The sequence below is a fragment of the Leptonotus elevatus genome, chromosome 1, assembly GCF_054856555.1.
Source record: "Leptonotus elevatus isolate MCC_2025b chromosome 1, RoL_Lele_1.0, whole genome shotgun sequence".
NCBI classification, from domain to species: domain Eukaryota; kingdom Metazoa; phylum Chordata; class Actinopteri; order Syngnathiformes; family Syngnathidae; genus Leptonotus; species Leptonotus elevatus.
In genome coordinates, this window is record NC_141239.1 from 48,474,412 (window position 1) to 48,484,411 (window position 10,000).

General features: G+C 40.8%; 14 non-coding genes across 14 annotated transcripts; all 14 read right to left on the reverse strand.

Annotated features, from left to right (window-relative positions):
• Window positions 1-88: 88 nt before the first annotated feature.
• Window positions 89-207, reverse strand: LOC147182964 (5S ribosomal RNA). Its single transcript, XR_015092589.1, has one exon. It is a non-coding gene; the product is annotated as a 5S ribosomal RNA (ribosomal RNA).
• Window positions 208-403: 196 nt separating this feature from the next.
• Window positions 404-522, reverse strand: LOC147182965 (5S ribosomal RNA). Its single transcript, XR_015091354.1, has one exon. It is a non-coding gene; the product is annotated as a 5S ribosomal RNA (ribosomal RNA).
• A 197-nt stretch (window positions 523-719) lies between these two features.
• On the reverse strand, window positions 720-838 carry LOC147182966 (5S ribosomal RNA). The gene has a single exon (XR_015092364.1). It is a non-coding gene; the product is annotated as a 5S ribosomal RNA (ribosomal RNA).
• Window positions 839-1,034: 196 nt separating this feature from the next.
• LOC147182967 (5S ribosomal RNA) lies at window positions 1,035-1,153 on the reverse strand. The gene has a single exon (XR_015091864.1). It is a non-coding gene; the product is annotated as a 5S ribosomal RNA (ribosomal RNA).
• A 194-nt stretch (window positions 1,154-1,347) lies between these two features.
• On the reverse strand, window positions 1,348-1,466 carry LOC147182968 (5S ribosomal RNA). The gene has a single exon (XR_015092635.1). It is a non-coding gene; the product is annotated as a 5S ribosomal RNA (ribosomal RNA).
• Window positions 1,467-1,662: 196 nt separating this feature from the next.
• On the reverse strand, window positions 1,663-1,781 carry LOC147182969 (5S ribosomal RNA). The gene has a single exon (XR_015092096.1). It is a non-coding gene; the product is annotated as a 5S ribosomal RNA (ribosomal RNA).
• Window positions 1,782-1,977: 196 nt separating this feature from the next.
• LOC147182970 (5S ribosomal RNA) lies at window positions 1,978-2,096 on the reverse strand. The gene has a single exon (XR_015093584.1). It is a non-coding gene; the product is annotated as a 5S ribosomal RNA (ribosomal RNA).
• A 196-nt stretch (window positions 2,097-2,292) lies between these two features.
• Window positions 2,293-2,411, reverse strand: LOC147182971 (5S ribosomal RNA). The gene has a single exon (XR_015092595.1). It is a non-coding gene; the product is annotated as a 5S ribosomal RNA (ribosomal RNA).
• A 197-nt stretch (window positions 2,412-2,608) lies between these two features.
• Window positions 2,609-2,727, reverse strand: LOC147182972 (5S ribosomal RNA). Its single transcript, XR_015093585.1, has one exon. It is a non-coding gene; the product is annotated as a 5S ribosomal RNA (ribosomal RNA).
• A 196-nt stretch (window positions 2,728-2,923) lies between these two features.
• On the reverse strand, window positions 2,924-3,042 carry LOC147182973 (5S ribosomal RNA). Its single transcript, XR_015091357.1, has one exon. It is a non-coding gene; the product is annotated as a 5S ribosomal RNA (ribosomal RNA).
• Window positions 3,043-3,238: 196 nt separating this feature from the next.
• On the reverse strand, window positions 3,239-3,357 carry LOC147182974 (5S ribosomal RNA). The gene has a single exon (XR_015093587.1). It is a non-coding gene; the product is annotated as a 5S ribosomal RNA (ribosomal RNA).
• Window positions 3,358-3,555: 198 nt separating this feature from the next.
• On the reverse strand, window positions 3,556-3,674 carry LOC147182975 (5S ribosomal RNA). Its single transcript, XR_015093588.1, has one exon. It is a non-coding gene; the product is annotated as a 5S ribosomal RNA (ribosomal RNA).
• Window positions 3,675-3,869: 195 nt separating this feature from the next.
• Window positions 3,870-3,988, reverse strand: LOC147182976 (5S ribosomal RNA). The gene has a single exon (XR_015091985.1). It is a non-coding gene; the product is annotated as a 5S ribosomal RNA (ribosomal RNA).
• Window positions 3,989-4,184: 196 nt separating this feature from the next.
• On the reverse strand, window positions 4,185-4,303 carry LOC147182977 (5S ribosomal RNA). The gene has a single exon (XR_015093589.1). It is a non-coding gene; the product is annotated as a 5S ribosomal RNA (ribosomal RNA).
• Window positions 4,304-10,000: the final 5,697 nt, after the last annotated feature.

Sequence of the window (10,000 nt, forward strand, 5' to 3'; positions counted from 1 at the left end):
TTGCTGTCTGCTAACAAGTAGCTAGCAAACTGGAATTATTTTGTGAAAGTTTACTTTTGCGACGGAGGTGCAAAAAAAAAAAAAAAAAAGCTTACAGCACCTGGTATTCCCAGGCGGTCTCCCATCCAAGTACTAACCAGGACCGACCCTGCTTAGCTTCCGAGATCGGACGAGATCGGGCGTTCTGAGGGTAGTATGGCCGTAAGCCGAGAAAAAGCCCACAGTTGACTCTTTTAAAGATTACACTCGTCCCAACTTGGGGTGGAAAAAGCATTTTGACAGCATTTTCAGCTCTCATCCTGTCAGTTTAGCGTGTGGCTGTCTGCTAGCAAGTAGCTAGCAAACTGGAATTATTTTGTGAAAGTTTACTTTTGCGACGGAGGTGCAAAAAAAAAAAAAAAAAAGCTTACAGCACCTGGTATTCCCAGGCGGTCTCCCATCCAAGTACTAACCAGGCCCGACCCTGCTTAGCTTCCGAGATCGGACGAGATCGGGCGTGCTCAGGGTAGTATGGCCGTAAGCCGAGAAAAAGCCCACAGTTGACTCTTTTAAAGATTACACTCGTCCCAGATTGGGGTGGAGAAAGCATTTTGACAGAATTTTCAGCTCTCATCCTGTCAGTTTAGCGTGTGGCTGTCTGCTAGCAAGTAGCTAGCAAACTGGAATTCTTTTGTGAAAGTTTACTTTTGCGACGGAGGTGCAAAAAAAAAAAGAAAAAAAGCTTACAACACCTGGTATTCCCAGGCGGTCTCCCATCCAAGTACTAACCAGGCCCGACCCTGCTTAGCTTCCGAGATCGGACGAGATCGGGCGTTCTGAGGGTAGTATGGCCGTAAGCCGAGAAAAAGCCCACAGTTGACTCTTTTAAAGATTACACTCGTCCCAACTTGGGGTGGAAAAAGCATTTTGACAGCATTTTCAGCTCTCATCCTGTCAGTTTAGCGTGTGGCTGTCTGCTAGCAAGTAGCTAGCAAACTGGAATTATTTTGTGAAAGTTTACTTTTGCGACGGAGGTGCAAAAAAAAAAAAAAAAAAGCTTACAGCACCTGGTATTCCCAGGCGGTCTCCCATCCAAGTACTAACCAGGCCCGACCCTGCTTAGCTTCCGAGAACGGACGAGATCGGGCGTTCTCAGGGTAGTATGGCCGTAAGCCGAGAAAAAGCCCACAGTTGACTCTTTTAAAGATTACACTCGTCCCAGATTTGGGTGGAAAAAGCATTTTGACAGCATTTTCAGCTCTCATCCTGTCAGTTTAGCGTGTGGCTGTCTGCTAGCAAGTAGCTAGCAAACTGGAATTATTTTGTGAAAGTTTACTTTTGCGACGGAGGTGCAAAAAAAAAAAAAAAAGCTTACAGCACCCTGTATTCCCAGGCGGTCTCCCATCCAAGTACTAACCAGGACCGACCCTGCTTAGCTTCCGAGATCGGACGAGATCGGGCTTTCTCAGGGTAGTATGGCCGTAAGCCGAGAAAAAGCCCACAGTTGACTCTTTTAAAGATTACACTCGTCCCAGATTGGGGTGGAAAAAGCATTTTGACAGCATTTTCAGCTCTCATCCTGTCAGTTTAGCGTGTGGCTGTCTGCTAGCAAGTAGCTAGCAAACTGGAATTATTTTGTGAAAGTTTACTTTTGCGACGGAGGTGCAAAAAAAAAAAAAAAAAAGCTTACAGCACCCTGTATTCCCAGGCGGTCTCCCATCCAAGTACTAACCAGGCCCGACCCTGCTTAGCTTCCGAGATCGGACGAGATCGGGCGTTCTCAGGGTAGTATGGCCGTAAGCCGAGAAGAAGCCCACAGTTGACTCTTTTAAAGATTACACTCGTCCCAACTTGGGGTGGAAAAAGCATTTTGACAGCATTTTCAGCTTTCATCCTGTCAGTTTAGCGTGTGGCTGTCTGCTAGCAAGTAGCTAGCAAACTGGAATTATTTTGTGAAAGTTTACTTTTGCGACGGAGGTGCAAAAAAAAAAAAAAAAAAGCTTACAGCACCTGGTATTCCCAGGCGGTCTCCCATCCAAGTACTAACCAGGCCCGACCCTGCTTAGCTTCCGAGATCGGACGAGATCGGGCGTTCTCAGGGTAGTATGGCCGTAAGCCGAGAAAAAGCCCACAGTTGACTCTTTTAAAGATTACACTCGTCCCAGATTGGGGTGGAAAAAGCATTTTGACAGCATTTTCAGCTCTCATCCTGTCAGTTTAGCGTGTTGCTGTCTGCTAACAAGTAGCTAGCAAACTGGAATTATTTTGTGAAAGTTTACTTTTGCGACGGAGGTGCAAAAAAAAAAAAAAAAAAGCTTACAGCACCTGGTATTCCCAGGCGGTCTCCCATCCAAGTACTAACCAGGACCGACCCTGCTTAGCTTCCGAGATCGGACGAGATCGGGCGTTCTGAGGGTAGTATGGCCGTAAGCCGAGAAAAAGCCCACAGTTGACTCTTTTAAAGATTACACTCGTCCCAACTTGGGGTGGAAAAAGCATTTTGACAGCATTTTCAGCTCTCATCCTGTCAGTTTAGCGTGTGGCTGTCTGCTAGCAAGTAGCTAGCAAACTGGAATTATTTTGTGAAAGTTTACTTTTGCGACGGAGGTGCAAAAAAAAAAAGAAAAAAAGCTTACAGCACCTGGTATTCCCAGGCGGTCTCCCATCCAAGTACTAACCAGGCCCGACCCTGCTTAGCTTCCGAGATCGGACGAGATCGGGCGTTCTCAGGGTAGTATGGCCGTAAGCCGAGAAGAAGCCCACAGTTGACTCTTTTAAAGATTACACTCGTCCCAACTTGGGGTGGAAAAAGCATTTTGACAGCATTTTCAGCTCTCATCCTGTCAGTTTAGCGTGTGGCTGTCTGCTAGCAAGTAGCTAGCAAACTGGAATTATTTTGTGAAAGTTTACTTTTGCGACGGAGGTGCAAAAAAAAAAAAAAAAAAGCTTACAGCACCTGGTATTCCCAGGCGGTCTCCCATCCAAGTACTAACCAGGCCCGACCCTGCTTAGCTTCCGAGATCGGACGAGATCGGGCGTGCTCAGGGTAGTATGGCCGTAAGCCGAGAAAAAGCCCACAGTTGACTCTTTTAAAGATTACACTCGTCCCAACTTGGGGTGGAAAAAGCATTTTGACAGCATTTTCAGCTCTCATCCTGTCAGTTTAGCGTGTGGCTGTCTGCTAGCAAGTAGCTAGCAAACTGGAATTATTTTGTGAAAGTTTACTTTTGCGACGGAGGTGCAAAAAAAAAAAAAAAAAAGCTTACAGCACCTGGTATTCCCAGGCGGTCTCCCATCCAAGTACTAACCAGGCCCGACCCTGCTTAGCTTCCGAGATCGGACGAGATCGGGCGTTCTCAGGGTAGTATGGCCGTAAGCCGAGAAAAAGCCCACAGTTGACTCTTTTAAAGATTACACTCGTCCCAGATTGGGGTGGAGAAAGCATTTTGACAGCATTTTCAGCTCTCATCCTGTCAGTTTAGCGTGTGGCTGTCTGCTAGCAAGTAGCTAGCAAACTGGAATTATTTTGTGAAAGTTTACTTTTGCGACGGAGGTGCAAAAAGAAAAAGAAAAAAAAGCTTACAGCACCTGGTATTCCCAGGCGGTCTCCCATCCAAGTACTAACCAGGCCCGACCCTGCTTAGCTTCCGAGATCGGACGAGATCGGGCGTTCTCAGGGTAGTATGGCCGTAAGCCGAGAAAAAGCCCACAGTTGACTCTTTTAAAGATTACACTCGTCCCAGATTGGGGTGGAAAAAGCATTTTGACAGCATTTTCAGCTCTCATCCTGTCAGTTTAACGTGTTGCTGTCTGCTAGCAAGTAGCTAGCAAACTGGAATTATTTTGTGAAAGTTTACTTTTGCGACGGAGGTGCAAAAAAAAAAAAAAAAAGCTTACAGCACCTGGTATTCCCAGGCGGTCTCCCATCCAAGTACTAACCAGGCCCGACCCTGCTTAGTTTCCGAGATCGGACGAGATCGGGCGTTCTCAGGGTAGTATGGCCGTAAGCCGAGAAAAAGCCCACAGTTGACTCTTTTAAAGATTACACTCGTCCCAACTTGGGGTGGAAAAAGCATTTTGACAGCATTTTCAGCTCTCATCCTGTCAGTTTAGCGTGTGGCTGTCTGCTAGCAAGTAGCTAGCAAACTGGAATTATTTTGTGAAAGTTTACTTTTGCGACGGAGGTGCAAAAAAAAAAAAAAAAAAGCTTACAGCACCTGGTATTCCCAGGCGGTCTCCCATCCAAGTACTAACCAGGCCCGACCCTGCTTAGCTTCCGAGATCGGACGAGATCGGGCGTTCTCAGGGTAGTATGGCCGTAAGCCGAGAAAAAGCCCACAGTTGACTCTTTTAAAGATTACACTCGTCCCAGATTGGGGTGGAAAAAGCATTTTGACAGCATTTTCAGCTCTCATCCTGTCAGTTTAGCGTGTGGCTGTCTGCTAGCAAGTAGCTAGTGATGAGTTATTAACATTGTTTTTTAGTTTTAAATTATATTTTAGCCGTTTATAATTATGTTAATTTAGTATGGCTGTATGAATAGACCTATATTCTTATCTGTGTTACTTTCATGAGAAAGAGCAACGGGTCTGTCTATTCATTCGTAATCTAAAGGGAGGTTCCGGGGATTTTGCTGTGTCGGAAGGGAGTCAGGCTTATTATTATTGTATTTTTTCTAATCTGATTTATACCCATGGGAACGGATTCTCTTGTATTCAGTTGTAACCAGGTGTGTTGTGGGCTGACCTTTTTCTGAACCCTTTTTGTGAATAAATAACGATGTGAGCTGGAGAGAGGCGATCACATTTGAACAGAGACATCGCTTGGATGGTTTGTCTATGTGGACCAGAAGCTTCTGGTAATTAAAACCTTTGCAAAGGAACTTCTTCAACAGAATCTCACCATTCAGTTAATTGAACACGCAAAGAGTACAATACTTAATATTGTCGACTCTAACAAATGGTGACCGCCGACGCTGAATTATAACGAATGGTCTCCTCCGTTGAACCAAACGGATGGTGTTGTTGACGTTGAGCAGGCTGCGGCGTTCCCTGACGGGCGGAATTTCTGGCGCCATATTAATTCCGGTAAGTGGAGATCTTTATCCACGTAGAAGAAATTTTGTCTGTCTGGTCCGCTGCAGCTGGTTTTTTCGTCTTCCAAAATTGTCTAAATTTTAAAAGAGATCTGTGTGAACGAGTGTAGTTTGATGTCGTTCTATTGTGAGTTGTGATAATTTCGACGATATTGAACTAAACACGTCGTGGAGTGGTGCATTTGAAGGTGACGTGATGCAGACTCGAAGTGATGAAGCTTTTTTTGTACAGGAAGAAATAGCGGTTAATTTTTTGATTAGTTTTGTTTTTCGTCAACGCTATGAAGAATCCTTAGACCATAATATATATTGAATAAAAGGGTTTGCCGGATGACGTAACAAGTCCTTCTTGTTTACTAAGGATCGCGAAGATTATGGTACGCGCTTCTGTTTTTTAAGCAGTTTTGGCCGGATTTGAGGACAAGTAACATAATTGTTCATGGCTCTTGGTGTGAAAGTTCTCTACACGTAATATGTCTTTTATTTGAAAAAGCGCCTGTTTGAAATTGAACAGAAAGGGGTCCAGGTTGATTACAGCGATGATTGGATTTTTGTATCACTGTATTTGCAATCGAGAGATTACGTGAAAGATTTTATTTCAGTTTTGGCGTTCCTATTTTTGTAGTTTTGGGGTCAGGATTACCGTATGAATTCCTTTTGTTCTACGGTTAAATTCGATGGTACGTGACATTTTATTTTGAAAATGAGCGCCTTGCAGAAATTTTGCAATGTATGGAGAACAGTTTAGCTCAGCGGGATTGGGTAACCGCTGTGTATAAACGAGAGGTCACGTAATTCTTATGTCTGTCTGTGTGTGGCCATATGTGTTAACATATTGAACTATTAATATTAAAAGTGAGACGTCACTGTATTAAAACCGAATGTATACATCAAAAACTATAAACAAAATGGAGGCGATTTCGACCCGGATACAGAATGGTTTGTCCTGAATGCGCTTCCGGTTCAGCGAAAAATAAAAGCGTCGATGAACAATGAAAAAACGAACTATGGATCGATTGTATACAAAGCTTTCGCTGGACAAAATGGTATGTCAGACTTTTGTATTTTCTTTGTTGGTAATGAAAAAAGGCTGAATTTGATGCTAAAATGACTCCAGTATTTTTGGAGCTGTTTACGGGTGCTTTGTTTAAAGTTAACCCGTTTATTGAAATTACCGTACGAAGCTGCGGTTTAAATGCTATAAGATTTGTAGACAACGAATTGAAGGAATAACACCGTTTATTTATTTTTTTATAATGACTGAAGAGTGTGTGCGTATGCATTTGAGTGTGTGACCTAGCTTTTAAAAAAAGGTGGGGGTTTGTATGTGAGAAATGTGCATATGGGGATTTTGTTTGTTTTTCTTTAATATTTTAACTAAGTTTGGTGTTGTTTTGTGTGAGATGATACTGTTGTGATAGTGGCATTTGTTTTATTAATGGGAATATGATAAAATAGGTTTTGCGATTTATAATGTTAAGATTCCTCCCCCCCCCCCCCCGTTTCTAGGTTAGAATAAAAAAAGGTGGGGGCTGAGCTGTGCGCTGTGAGCATAATGTGTCCTCGTAATGGGACTCTTTTTTTGTCAAAATGGTAAGAGAGGAATGATAAACAATATAAAATAAGTAATAGTATTTGAAAGATATTGTTGAGTTTTTGAAAAAATAATATTAAATTAGTGTTTTATTTTTATTTTTTATTTTTTATTTTTTATTTTTTTTTAGTGACTGAGCTAATAAATCTTTACACTTTAATGATTGATGACGATGGTTAATTTGTTAACTTTCCCTTTTCGGGACAAATGAATAAAGAGTAATGATAAAATAATGGCATTTTGTTTGAGAGTTGATATAATTATGCCTACATCTTTATAGCTGTGGCTGGAAGTAAGATAGTTGAATAAGGAGTTATGAATGTTTTTGGAATTGACATGTTGATAATGATTTTTAATATTTGTTTTTTTTTCTGAGTGTGTCATTTCAGAAACTGATGTTTGAGTTCCAAGGCGATGAGGGTTTGATGGCCTTCACTGATGCGCCCCAGCTGCTGATACGTTGTATGGCTAGTAGCTATTTGAAGGGGTATTGAGAAAAAAAAGAAAAAAAAGAAAAAGAAATGAATAAAGAGGCTGTGTTTTTTACGAAACATTTTTGAGAAAGCAGGGAGTGAACTGTCTTGCTATGATCCCATATCCTCAGTCTGGCATTTTTAAAGCATTGTATCAACGAATGTGCATTTTTTGATCAGGTGAGCTCTCAGAAAGACTGTGTGTCATCGGATCCACATTGCAGACAGCGTCTGAATGGATGTGGCAGAGATCAAAGGTCAAAAGCCGCAGAGCAACAGTCTTCTCGTCCTGTGCCTAAGAAAAACATGATGTTCAAATTCCTCAATGCCCAGTGACTGTGTATACGCCTCATTCTAGTGACTTCTCCCCTATGGCTGTTTTGCATCCAGAGGAAATCTAAATGCCTGCTCTGAACATTGCTGCCACAGCAGCCGCCATGCTGGCCAGGACTGAACATTGACAACAGCTGCCGTCCTGCCTTTTGCTGGGGTCTGGACTGAGAAAGTTGGTGGTCGGAATGAGATGTGATCCATTCAGTAAAATGCTACATAGTGATATGCAAGGCATTTTTAATGTGTTGAGTGGGGAACTGTGATCTATGGCAAGATATTTCAGAAAATTGAAAACGACATATGTAAATTTGAAATGAGGGATTGAGAAAATTTATTTCAATCTATAGCCTACTAAATTTTTGCCTATATTTTTGGGAGAATCAGTTTCTGAATTGGTACAATGGGAATTTTATTAATATGTTATGATATGATATATTTTTATTTTTCCCGTGAGGAACTTTTTTGGACTTCGTCCAGCTGCAGCTATAGTATAAAATAAATAACAGAATAGAATGAGTAGTAACGAGTAAAAGACTAACTGAGAGTTTGATGGCTAAATTAGATTTTTTTTTTTTTTTTATAGCACTGTGATTTATAAAGCCCAGAAATATTTTGTGTGAATTAGAGTAATATGGTTACCTCTATTTTTATGGCCCCAAAGTCATCATATATTAGTGTCTTAAGTTGTATCTGCTTATGCTCAGTTTTATAGTGTTTTGTAGCTCTTTTGTTTATCTCATAGCCTGATTTAGAGGGTTGAGTTATTTATGACGTCTTTTGAGTCATGAGGTCTCTATTTTGTCCTCCCTTTATCTTGACATGTTTGAAAAAATCAGTGGATCTTTGTCAAATGAGGGAGTTTATGTTTAAGAATTTAACCAATGTAGACGAGTTAGAAAATTAAAATCAAACTTAAAAACGAAATTAAAAAGGTTGTGGGGTATCGGCCTACACTCCAATTGACAGGATGAGTTTGAAAATGATAATCCACCAGTTTGAATATGAAGAAATCTATCAGAGGAAATCGATCGCAAAGTAAGTCTGAAGCAAGCAAGGACAATAATGCATATTCGCCGAATGAAGGTAATTATATTATATTATATCTTTTATCTCAGAATCATATTTGAAAAATGTAATGTTTGGAGCCCAGTGTTTGCAAAAGAGTATAGATAATATGAATATATGTGAGTTTTTCCCAGCATGCCAGGATTCGGCCGGTCATGGGATTCTGGGAAGAGAATAAGATATGAAAGGCACAGTTATGAAAATTTAGAACAAATTTAGTCATGGTAAAAAATTACCTATTATTGAACAAAACCTATTTGAAAAATAAATATTTATAAGCTCTGTCTTATATTAATGAATGAGCGAATGTCATTCAACTCAATCAAGGGCTGGGCTCTATTTTAATGTCACAAAAATAGATCTTTTCCTGTTCCAACAGCACAGGACCTACGGATCTTAATCAAATAACATTTACTAATCCCAACTAACAAAAACTATCAGGGTTTTTTCCTCCAAATAAAATTTATGTGAGTTTATGAAAAACTAAAAATGAAAAGTTTCTGCACTCAGGAGAACGGCCCCAGGGGGTTGATGAGGAGAAATTCCACAACTGGAAAGGAGACGTGCCAGGCTCGGCCATCTCATCAACAGATGCTCTCAGGTTGAAAGGAGAGACGAAATTCCACAACTGGAGCATCAATCTTATCACCTCCGACCTGGAGCCACGTCAGCTGAATCCGTGCCCGGTTCCGGAGCTGCCGTTTGAGGACATCAGTCAACGGATCAAGAGCAAGTGCCTTTTCTTGGGCAATCATTCCTTTGATCAGTCACATTTTGGGCAGAATAATCCCAGGTGACAAATCGAAGAATTTGGGTAGTCTACCCCAAATTCTTAAAGAAGAGACGAACTATTGCGACACTCTTTTCATTAAAAAAAAAAAAAAAGACCTTCAAAGAACTTCATCACAAGATGGCTTCAAAGAACACATATTCGTCTGCCGATACATTGCGACACTTTTCAATGAACAACATTTTATGTTAAGCCTCACATATGCTATGCTTATTTCACTAAAAATCTTTTAAATGTATCAAATTGTTTTTTAATGTCATATGATTGCTAAACTATCTCCTCTTTTGCTAAAGGGATGTTTTAAGGATAATTATTTTTATCACACAACCATTGAAAAATTTTTTTTTAATGTGTTGAGCTCTCAAGAGCTCAAATGAGGGAATGATGAATTATTAACATTGTTTTTTAGTTTTAAATTATATTTTAGCCGTTTATAATTATGTTAATTTAGTATGGCTGTATGAATAGACCTATATTCTTATCTGTGTTACTTTCATGAGAAAGAGCAACGGGTCTGTCTATTCATTCGTAATCTAAAGGGAGGTTCCGGGGATTTTGCTGTGTCGGAAGGGAGTCAGGCTTATTATTATTGTATTTTTTCTAATCTGATTTATACCCATGGGAACGGATTCTCTTGTATTCAGTTGTAACCAGGTGTGTTGTGGGCTGAC